At 31.5% G+C, this 11,444-nt stretch overlaps 1 protein-coding gene across 7 annotated transcripts in view; it reads left to right on the top strand.

Moving 5' to 3' along the window:
• Positions 1-5,104: 5,104 nt before the first annotated feature.
• The window catches only part of Dys (Dystrophin), a 1,414,635-nt gene continuing 1,408,295 nt past the window's right edge, over positions 5,105-11,444 (top strand). For all 7 annotated transcript variants that reach the window (XM_085956687.1, XM_085956682.1, XM_085956685.1 and 4 more), the window contains exon 1: positions 5,105-5,194. The gene's annotated coding sequence lies outside the window, so the exon portion shown is untranslated. The remainder of the gene's footprint in view (positions 5,195-11,444) is intronic.

Genomic DNA, 11,444 nt, shown 5'->3' with positions numbered 1-11,444 from the left:
CCAGCTCTTGCATTAGTTTGCATTATCGCATGCGGTTCCCTCGCGGTCGTCAACGGCGAAAGTGTGAAGAGACACGCGATTTCTGCAGTGGCATTCCAGGTCACACACAGTATGGCCATCATTCAAATAAGTGATAATAAAAAATATCTGGAATAACAAAGCAATGTTGAGTGTTAGACATCATTTACACGAATACGACGTTGTTGCACTTGAATGAAAATATAATTTAAATCAAAGACGTCAGGGATATTTTGGTGAAAATTCCTTACTCATTTTTGTTTTGAATATTAGGTTTAGCGCCCTAAAATTGCATCAGCAAGAGTTATTCCGTGGCGAAGTCAGAACTATTAATAATTATCGGTAAATAATAATGACATATAGGTATGACAAAGCCAATACAAATCTTTTTATACGCATTTTTTTCAAGTTTCAAGTACAGCTGCAAGTTTAAAATCAAATTACGTTTTAAACATGAAAATCCCTCACAGGCTCACATCCAGTTCCCTTCAAATGGACGGGTCAAGTCAGGATTACCAGGAGAGGTAATGCCGAGCCGCAGACTGCTGTTTCGACACCCGAATCATCTGGTTCACGATTCTCAGTCATGAGAAACTAAAAAGAGTGCTTGATTTAAAACTTTTATCGTAAACTAGTGACGACCCGTGTGGGTGGGCTGGCCATGCGTTGCTTATGGACGGCAAATGAAAAAACGAATACGATCATTACAACTTCTGAAAGCAGTGGCGGTTTTCCGTGAAGTACCCAGACCTTAAATTTAAAAAATCAAAAGGGGGTATTAAAACCTAAGTAGTACCTAAATTCAGCGCTATTAATTGAGAGTGGGTTTCTTCAAAATGCTATAATCCTCAGTAGTTTATAAAAGATCAATTTCGCATTAAATTTCAGACTCGAAATGAAAAGGGAAGGGCATTCTAAGGCTATATAAGGGCGGTACGTACTTTACCTAAGAATGTCATTGTCGAAAACTGTTATAAAAATCTTCAAGTTACATTCCAGTACTCCATAGTCCATACTAAAATTAAAATGAAGTAGGTACATATGTCAAGATTTTTTTTCTTGTTGTGGTGAAACGATGGATTCATTATATTATTATAACATATTTTCTTAACCTTTTTGAGTCGCGACCCAGATTAGGGTAATAATTTTGATTTTGCGACCCAAGAAAGCAACATAATCCGTCCAAAATGGTATGGTATTTATACTATTAATTAGGTATCTGATTTTTTTGTTATTATTGAAAATGTTCTGCGACCAGTTCAACATGACAAGCGACCCAATTTTGGATCACGACCTATAGGTTAAGAACACCTGGATTAATACAACCGATTTGTCATGAATATAAAATTATTAGAAACAATACGCATTTTTGATATATTTTTGTATTAAGACAGATAGGTGCTTATTAGCCATTATTTTTATATTGTTAGGTTGGTGAAAATGCCCCATTTTAAAATAAAAACATAACTAATCTCGGAATCTCGGGATTCGATCATTTTCAGTCTAGTTCCCATGTACTGTTCCATAACTATACAAAGGACAATAATCTTTAAAAATATAAATGTAGGACTGCCACTGGATAATCTTTATTTGGTTTATTTTAGGTTTATCATTCTTTTGGCTTCTGCGATGACGAATTGGGTTACATTGACCACATACTTGCATAAAAAATAAAGTGACGTAGGCATGTATTTATACTTCATACTAGGAGATAGCGAGACTATGTATTATATCTTATGAAGTCGATGAAATGATTTTTAACAAATTATAAATTAAAAAGAGCCTAGTTATGTAACTACAACTATAATACAGCACACCGAAACAGGACCGCGCCAAGGGTGCCTGTCGTCCGGGTGCCAGACCAAAATAGCCACACCCCCACCGAATAGAAAAATATTTTTTTAGTGGAATAAAGAAAAGAAATAAAACCAAATAATTATTTTATCGTCATCAAAAAATTCTTATTATAACAAAAATAATGACATGTTTTACTGTATGAAGCCACTTGAAACGATCAAAATGTGCTGGGTTGAGTACGGAACCACAATTTATAAAATAAATATTGATTGACATGAAATAAAATTGCGACGCAGGCGACTTTTTAATATCTCTGAAACAAATATTTTTTTCTTAAGGCGAAGTCTTCACTGAGCCTTTTTTAAAGAGGCACCTAGCGGAAAAATACGAAGCTTGCAATTTGAGATTTTTTTTTGATAATTTACAATTTCAACTGTATTAATGAATAAATATGTATCTGAAAACATTAAAAATAAAAATATTTTTTATTTTAAGTCAAAGACAAACTTACAATTGTAAAAAATGTAATAAAATGTGAATTTGTTCTATCGGTCCGCACCCTATTATTACATATATTTTATGGTCATATTTATTATTAAAATTTAGTTTATTAAGTTTTCTAAGCATCACTTAAGCGATTTTTGACAAATTCATAGTTTTAATATTTTTTATATCTATTTTAAAAAACATCGATTTTTATAAAAAATATAAATGTGTATAACTTGAAATCCTTTTTATTTATATCAAATCAATTATTTTTATAAATATAAATAAAATATTTATATTAATATAAATAAAAAGGATTTCAAGTTATACATATTTATATTTTTTATAAACATCGATGTTTTTTAAAATAAATATAAAAAATATTAAAACTATGAATTTGTCAAAAATCGCTTAGGTGATGCTTAGAAAACTTAATATACTAAATTTTAATAATAAATATGACCATAAAATATATGTAATAATAGGGTGCGGACCGATAGAACAAATTCACATTTTATTACATTTTTTACAATTGTAAGTTTATCTTTGACTTAAAATAAAAAATATTTTTCTTTTTAATGTTTTCAGATACATACTTATTAATTAATATAGTTGAAATTGTAAATTATCAAAAAAAAATCTCAAATTGCAAGCTTCGTATTTTTCCGCTAGGTGCCTCTTTAAAAAAGGCTCAGTGAAGACTTCGCCTTAAAACTTGTATTTTTATGCCTCGGTTTATTTTATCTATTGCTTTTACTTAAGATTATAGAAAAATATTTTACAATGCTTTTCGATATTTTGTATACAACTGTGATATTGTATTAATTAGCATAGATCGGATTTTTAAATGTCATAAATAAGGATATGATAATAATATTATGTATGTAATATTTCTATAATTCTACTTTCCTCCTCAATTTACCGCCATTTGACAGTAGGCAACGTGTGTGGGTACTTTACATATTTCATAGCTAATTAGATTGAATTGATGTAATTAATTTTTTTTTTTAATAAAATCATTTAAAAATGTTTTTTCAGACTTTTGCCGCCCCTCAATCTTGCTGCCCGGGTGTTTCGCACCCCTAATATCCTCGATTGGCGGGTCCTTGCACAGAAGAAGGAAAGGGTAATGAAGAATTGGTGTGAAAATTATACACAGACGCGTTGACATAATTATTAGGCACCTTATACAAAGTTGGGCAAGTTTATCAGTGGATGTTAATAATTTATCTTGTAACAAATCACGCAATAAAATATGCAGTAGCTGTTTTATAGCCTGCTCACTGTATACGTATCTGCTGCAGCTTTTTCGAAACTATAAACAATACTCAGTGACGTGCGAAATAAAAAAAACAAAATTGAGAAATTGTAACAAGTACTTTTATGTGTAAGTAAAATATAAAAAAATCAATCCATAGCCCATCATATCATATGCATATACTGTAAATTAATAAAGGAGGTATTTATTTCCAAATAGCGGTAAAAACAAAGACGTTGAAACCCTTTGTTCGTTTTTTTTTTTGGATAAAATACATAATTCAATAATCAATTTGTGGTCGTCATTGGGATTCAAAACATAAATCGTTCGTGTCTTATTTCGGTCGAATTATATTTTCAATTTAGAACATTAGAACAATGCCCATTTTTACAACGTTTTTATTAGGTCGTATTCTTATTTGTCAGGTGGTTGTTTATCCGGTACAAATCTTGCAATCGATTTTTAACTAACTTCCCGACTAGCTAGACATTGGAAACTTTTAGAATATATCAGAACACGAAGCCAATGCATTTTTTTAATACTTTTAGCCACCTTTAAGTAGAATTGAATTCATTTTCAGTTAATTCTGTTATGTATGAAAAGTTATTTCGGAAGAAATCCGTAAAAAGTAAAACTATTATTGGTTGCTAAGTGGGTCCTAGCAACTTAATTACCAATTTTAATATATACGTGCATTAATATGGAAATCAATATGACATTTGAGTATTATTTCTATCAAGTAAATTTTTTTTTTTGATCGTTTAAGCTATTCAAGTCAAGTTTATATGATTCAACAGAAAATTTAAAAATGTTGTCTTATATAGAAAGTTATTTTTATCTTGTAATTATTTATTATCCGTTAAACGGTTAAAACATTGGATATGTCGACATTATTTTATTTTTATTATTTCAATAACATAAATCGTTGTAAGTGAATGAAGGTGAAGATTTATTTAGTTAAATAATGTGTTTAAATAATGTTAATAATGTGTTAAATAATGTGTTTAAATAATTGCTACACATTGAATTAACTTTAATTTTGACAATATTTTAAATTCTCATGTTTTAATAATGGAGCCCTCAAATGTACATAACATATATAAATAATATCATAATATTATAAATATGTTTCCATACAGAATAACAAAAACATGTATCTATATTTTACATTACAGGGGAATTTGGTCAGTACCTGTATATTAAAATGATTTACAGTTACCTAGCTTTAGAGCCATATATTTAAATCATTTTTGAAATCATAAACCTGCTATAGAAATAACCCAAGTAATTTATAATAATAATAATAATTAGGTACCTACGTACATATTGTACTTAGTGATATGTAAACCGAAACAAACACTATAGCTATTGAACTTTTTAAGTTTAATAGAAAGAAAATCTATTAAAAACATCGGGATTATAACATTTCGTAGTATTTTGACCTAGGTATATGGGATTCAATCAGGATTGATGATTCACCCATCGATCGAATTAACTATGCCCGCCACTGATAAAAGTGATGTCGGAACAGAAGGATCTGACATTAGTAGCGCTTGAGACGCGTGCGCGTGCATACGTGCTCGAAATCGAAACGTTCGAAAACGACACGCACTTTTGGAGCGAAATTTAAAAATCGTAATAATTTAAATCGTTATTTACTCTTTGTTTTATGAACTGTCAAAATGCAATGTTGATTTTAGTTTTATGGTTCTCGTGTTCTAAATAAAAATATGTTGTGATGTGATTAAATTAATAATATTTTTTTATGTTTTTGGAAGCTATAAAAAATATTAATTTCAGAAAATTATATATTATTTAATATATACATATAGGAGAGAAAAAATAATAGTGCCAGTGTGATATTAATCTTGAAATTATACACATAATACAGATTCCCATCAACCTTACAAAAATCTCAATGACACTGTGTATTAAAATAATCATTAAATAATTAATTCAAAGTTTTAACAGTTTGATAGATAATTTTATGCATATATTTGTTTTATGTATTTAAAAGAAAATATAAATATCAAAATATTTTGGTATATTGATATTTACCTAATTCCATGTTAATTTGATATGTAAATAAATTATTTGATGACTCAAATTCTAATAGATAATTACTTAATTATCGAAATAACGATATACCTAATAAAAGTCATACAGATAATGCGCAATATATAAGAAAATAGGATTCTTTACTTGCTTACCGAGACCTCAGAAACATGCCTATTAGAAAAAATATTTTAAATTATGGATACCTACATACCGATAATTATTCTTATTTATATCGTTACTTATTTAAAATATTGTAATATTCATTGCCTTTATTGGTTCAAGTGACCACCATGTTAAAATAATATAATAGCAGATTATACATCACTATTATTTTTTTAAAGTTTTATTCGTGGTTATCCCCGAAAAAACGATTGTTCGAAATTCAAAATTTGCATGGAACCTATTATAAAAAGAAGTATGCCTTCGCTAGTATGATGATGTTGACGAAGTAGTCTGATGAGTTCTAGGCAGGTCGGTGACAGTTTAATTGCATCAAATGGACAGCAGCACCACATGGCATGATGACTGATAAAGTATTATTACTACGATAAGGGTATCGATTTAGTGTGAGTGTGGAACAGTCAGCGTATAATTTTATATTGCAAAGGCAATTTTGATAACAGCACACCCTATCAATACAATATTGGCAAAATTAATAATATATAGAGGCGCCGCATTCTTGTGTACAATGTATGCGGTGGGTACGGACGCCTAATCATGGAAGTCTCTATGCACCGGCCGTATCTTGATATGGCGGTGTTATCAGTGATTTATTTATACGTAATGGTTCGCTTCATATAAGTTATTAATCTGGGCTCGAAATGACCGGAGCGCAGCGTTGGTTCGTGAAATCCTCAAGATTATCGTTCCATCTCGTGGAAAAGATGCGTCTCGATTCGTTATAGAAATACTTTAATTAATTTTTTTATACTTACATCTTTTCTTAAAGTTTAATACGAAACTTGTTGCACGAATGAAAAAAAAAAAAATATGCATGACAAGTCGTAAACCCTTGTTGATTTTTTTTACCGTGTACCCATTGGATTTGGGCTAAGCATCACTGGTTTCACTTTCGGACATCTTTGTTGTCTGTGGATCAGTGGCGAAGGGTGGAGTGTGCACTTAACTTTGTTAGTCATATTTGTTTGTTTTCATTGAACTAAAAATACAAATGCTGATAGTGTTTATTAGTTTGTAAAATTCAATTAAACCCTACGTAAATCAAGTCATAATGGATAAATACAATAATATTTTTTTATCTATTATGGTTTAGTTTAGGTGTAACTAAAAATTAAATGATATTTGCATTGTTAATACAATTAAAATAAATACCTAAGAGTACAAATTATTGTCAACATAAACTGGGAAGCATTAAAAAAATATTTTTAAGACAACTACTACATAATGCACCCACAGAACAATAAAATTACTAATTACTGCACCATTATGTAATCTATTGTATTATACAATACAATATAGTATGTTATTATTATTTCGGTATGCGTATTTAAGTAAAACAATACTCTAAAGTGGTGTATATTATATAGATAGGTATACGATTTCAGTCTGAATGCAAATTTAAATCATTAAATCGTTGAAGTTGCAATGATTGGTGATTTGCAATTTTTACCTATGTATTGGCTCGCGAATAAATGAATATTTTTTTTTTATTAGTAGACGTTATAAAAATTTTAGGGCGTGTTTTTTCTTTGCAACTAGGCGGCACTTCTCGCGACGACTCTGGAAATATCGTTCAAATTAAACGTTTTTGTATCAAGGCGTAAAACCCACTTAACGGAGCGAGTGGGGCTCTCGCGCAAAATTTCACAAGTGGCGTGTAAATCATCGAAAATACAACGTAATCAAATACGCCAGCGCACACTGGATTTGACGACGCTTTGTGCCCGCCTGCCCAATGAGTCACCGTTGGTGGCTTTTCAGCCGGACGAATTAACGAAAATACAACGTAGTCCATTCGTTGAACACGGCGAGCAAAATCACGCTCTGAAAGCGTCGTCGATAGAAGCCGTCGTCGTCGGAGAGAAGCCATTATATAATAACAGAGAACTCATTGTTTAGTTATTGCGTAATTACAAGCCCCGAGAAATAATATAATATTGTTATTGCTTTGTTGTGAGAGACGCTGATAATAATAATTATTTTGTGCTTCTTGGGCCCCTTATTACATAGGTGAAGGGTAATGCGCGGGTGGGAGGGGGCCTACTCAGTAGTGAGCGCACCGAACGCTTTTTTGGTGGGCTTTATGCCTTAGCGAACGGGTGTCAATATTACTGCTAAAAATAATCACAAAAAATGTACGTAATTCATAATGCAGATAGGTCATACACTGTTTATTCTACAAATTAACACGATTATTCAGGGTACTGGTTGTGAATTTATGAATCACTTTCCTCTTCCATCTTCTCAGCTTTCAACTAATTAATTAGTACTCGTCAAAAGTTTTTGAGATACCTACGCAAACACAGTAGTATCCAGCGCTCGAAATGAAATATTTTACGAACCGTAGCGCTCGATAACTATACGAAAATAATATTAACATAGGTAGTGATCTAATTGTATGTATATTTTTTATAAGAATAAATGTGTTAGATTTTTCATTATATGACAGATCTAACTCAGACGATCAAATTAATTGATTTACGGAGCTATAATTTTAGGGATTTTATGAACCGGAACGGCGCTCCGGTACGCTCCGGTCCATTTCGAGTCCTGGTAGTATCCAATAGGCGCGCGCACATTAAAATAGTTTGGGGGGTCGATTTTTAAAAAAATATGCATTTTTTCATGTTTTTAAGGCGGCGGGAGGGGGGCCCACCCCACATTCTACATTTACCCCACCTACCACTCATAGTTTCTTGTGGCTTCAACCGCGGACGCTTCTCCATAACTTTTCCGGGTACACTCCTTATACACAGACACTTTTTTTAAAGTCTAGCTATAAACACCTAACCAGCAGCTATAGCTTCGGGTGCTCATCTAAAAGTTATTGCAACCTCTCGCATCCACAAGTGGTTATCGAATGCGTGTCGCGTAATTGTCATAATTATCAAGATCATTAGTGTCGATTTATGTCGTCGCCACTGTCTTGTCTTTTGACACAATAATGTCGTAGAATTGCAAGAGGAGATTGGTCAACCCGTTAAAACGACTATTCGACAGTCAGGAAGTCGCGAAGAAGAAAAAGATATAATATTCTAGTCACCTCAATAATTTGTATTATATGGTCCTGGAGGGGGGGGTCCGGAGTCTGGACCCGAAACCCCCCCCCCCCGCTTATGTGCTCGCCTGGGATCCATAATATCCTTAGTTTCGAGCGGATACGGTGAAGAAAATGTAACCATTTACGATATTATTTCTGTCATATTACTAAATGTGCTGTTATACGTTATGCTGCTGGTGTGTTTAATAAGGGACCAATTTAAACTAATTGAATGGCATGTGTATGACAATAATATCCATACTAACTTCTGTTATTACTATTTTAGTATTAGCTACTCAAGTGTTGGTTTTAACTCTTCTTAATGTATCATGCATCCAGTCCTGCATTTACAATAGGGGCCCATAATAGCCCTAAATATGGCTAAATCCGCTAATTTAATAGTCCAGATTCCCAAATTGGCAAGCCCTCAGGGACTGAAAAAATAATAAAGAAATTGCCGTGGTGAGAGGTCTTTTAGCAGTATTTATACCAGACGGAGTAAGAAAAGAAACTGTCAGTAGGTATGCAGTAAAAAATCTATAATTATTGTCAAAAGAGAAAAATATACTAGCCATCGTTTATTGTTCATAGAAAAAATGAATATAAATAGAACATTTTTTAGCTCTGCCCAATTGGCCTAATCACAATTATTAATTATTCTCCTTCGAATTCTGAAACTTCTTTTTTGGGAGCATTTAGCGTTGGAATAACCTCATAATTTAATCAAAATTCAAAGCTAGTTTCGACGATGTAAAGGTAAACGTTAGATTTAATGTCACAGCCATTTTGAAAGCAGAACTAATGAAAAAATATGCTAAATATGGCATGAAAAACACGAAGTTAATAATGACAGGGCGAGACAGCTGTAAATTGGAGGAATTTTATAATACTACTATAATAATTATGTAGGGACGACGTAAAAGTTAAAAATAGTAAATTCCCAGGGCGTATGTACTAAATCATGACCAATAAATTCTAGGGATTGTTTAACACTTCGAATCAGACAATTAATTTTTCAACATCTTAAGATTTATTGGTCCCATTTTGTGTAGATTTATTGCTTTACCTCGTATTTATTTGTTGTTTTTTTATTGCTACTTAATTCCTATTGTAAGAGACGTAGACACGTACACCACATAAAAAAATAACAAAGCCAGGTGAAGAATAATGTAACTTTTTATTGGTTTCTGTCAAAAACGTATCTATATGATGACGTATTCTCTGCCTCACCGTTTCCCAATAATTGTTGTACTATAAGCAGTATAAGGGTCAAGGGATATTATTTAGAATAATTGGAAAGTGTTCATTGTTCCTATATAATTTTACAAAATAGTATTTTGTAAATACTTTTTGGATAATATAAATAAATTTGTTTCACATGATTTATAAGAATTTATGTCATGATGGCAATGCAGTCTTTCGTTGTGTATAAAGCATTAAGATTTTTTTTCAAAAAGCTCCAACTAAAAGATAACTAACTACCTGCTTACAGAATTGACGCGATAGGTGAGCCCTTTATTCAGCGAGCTTTGTAAAGATAAGTCATTGTAAATATAACAAGGATATGCTGAGCTTTAGCAGTTTAGTTAAGAATATTAATCCTTTCCTTTACTGACATGCAAAATTGTAGGTATAGTTCCTACCAATAGCGAAGGGTAGAGGTAGGCTATTAAGATCCGTCATAAATAGTGCACACTAAGCTTTGTTAGTTATACGTATTTATTTTTATTGAACTAAGCTACAATAATTTACAGATGGTATTGGTTAGTTTTTAAAAATCAATTAAGCCCTGGCTAACCAAACCATAATAGTTTTGGTATATTTTGGGCGATACGTCAAAATAATTGTGCACACTTTTCCATTCGTACTTATTTGTTTTCGTTGGATTAAGTATACATATTAGTATTCACATACATATTGTTGGTTCATTTTTTTTAAATTCTCATAATCCTGCATAAACCAAACTATAATAGATTAAAAATACTATTCTATCTATAAAATATCAAAAGTTATGTATGATTTAATTACATAATTGTAGATATTTTATAGATAGACAAGTATTTTTTGACTATTATTTATTATGGCTTGGTTTCGCAGAGTTTAATTGAATTTTAACAAATTTACCGTCTGTAAATTATTGTAGTCATATTTCAATGAAAACAATGTTTAGTGTGAACTATTTATGGCTGATTTTAACAGCCTACCTCCACCCTTTGCCGCTGGTACTTACCTACAATAAAACAGTTCAATCAGTCTCTCTTCCACAGACTCTTTCACTGCCAACGTAAAGTTATGTCATTGATAAATTTATTGTGACCATGGGCCAACGCATTAGATCAAGATTGGCTGGAAATAATTAAAGTTTTGTGAAAATATTATATCCAGCGCCTTCAATATATAAATGGAATGCACACACTTTAAAATCATCTAATATTCTAAACTGTCAATAAAACTAGTAAGAAGATGTGTTTACAATATTCAGTGGCAGTATTATGTTTCCGACTTCTACTGAGAATTTTTTTAAATTCAAACATTTAACATTTAAAGAGATAATTTGTAGGAATGTGTATGTACTTAATGATATTATGGTGGGCTTCTTATTTGGTA

The sequence above is a fragment of the Rhyacophila brunnea genome, unplaced genomic scaffold, assembly GCF_057557595.1.
Source record: "Rhyacophila brunnea isolate RB1 unplaced genomic scaffold, BYU_Rbru_1.0 scaffold_6, whole genome shotgun sequence".
In the NCBI taxonomy this organism is placed as follows: Eukaryota; Metazoa; Arthropoda; class Insecta; order Trichoptera; family Rhyacophilidae; genus Rhyacophila; species Rhyacophila brunnea.
Note: the sequence above shows the minus strand (reverse complement) of the source record. Positions and strands in the feature narration are given on the sequence as shown.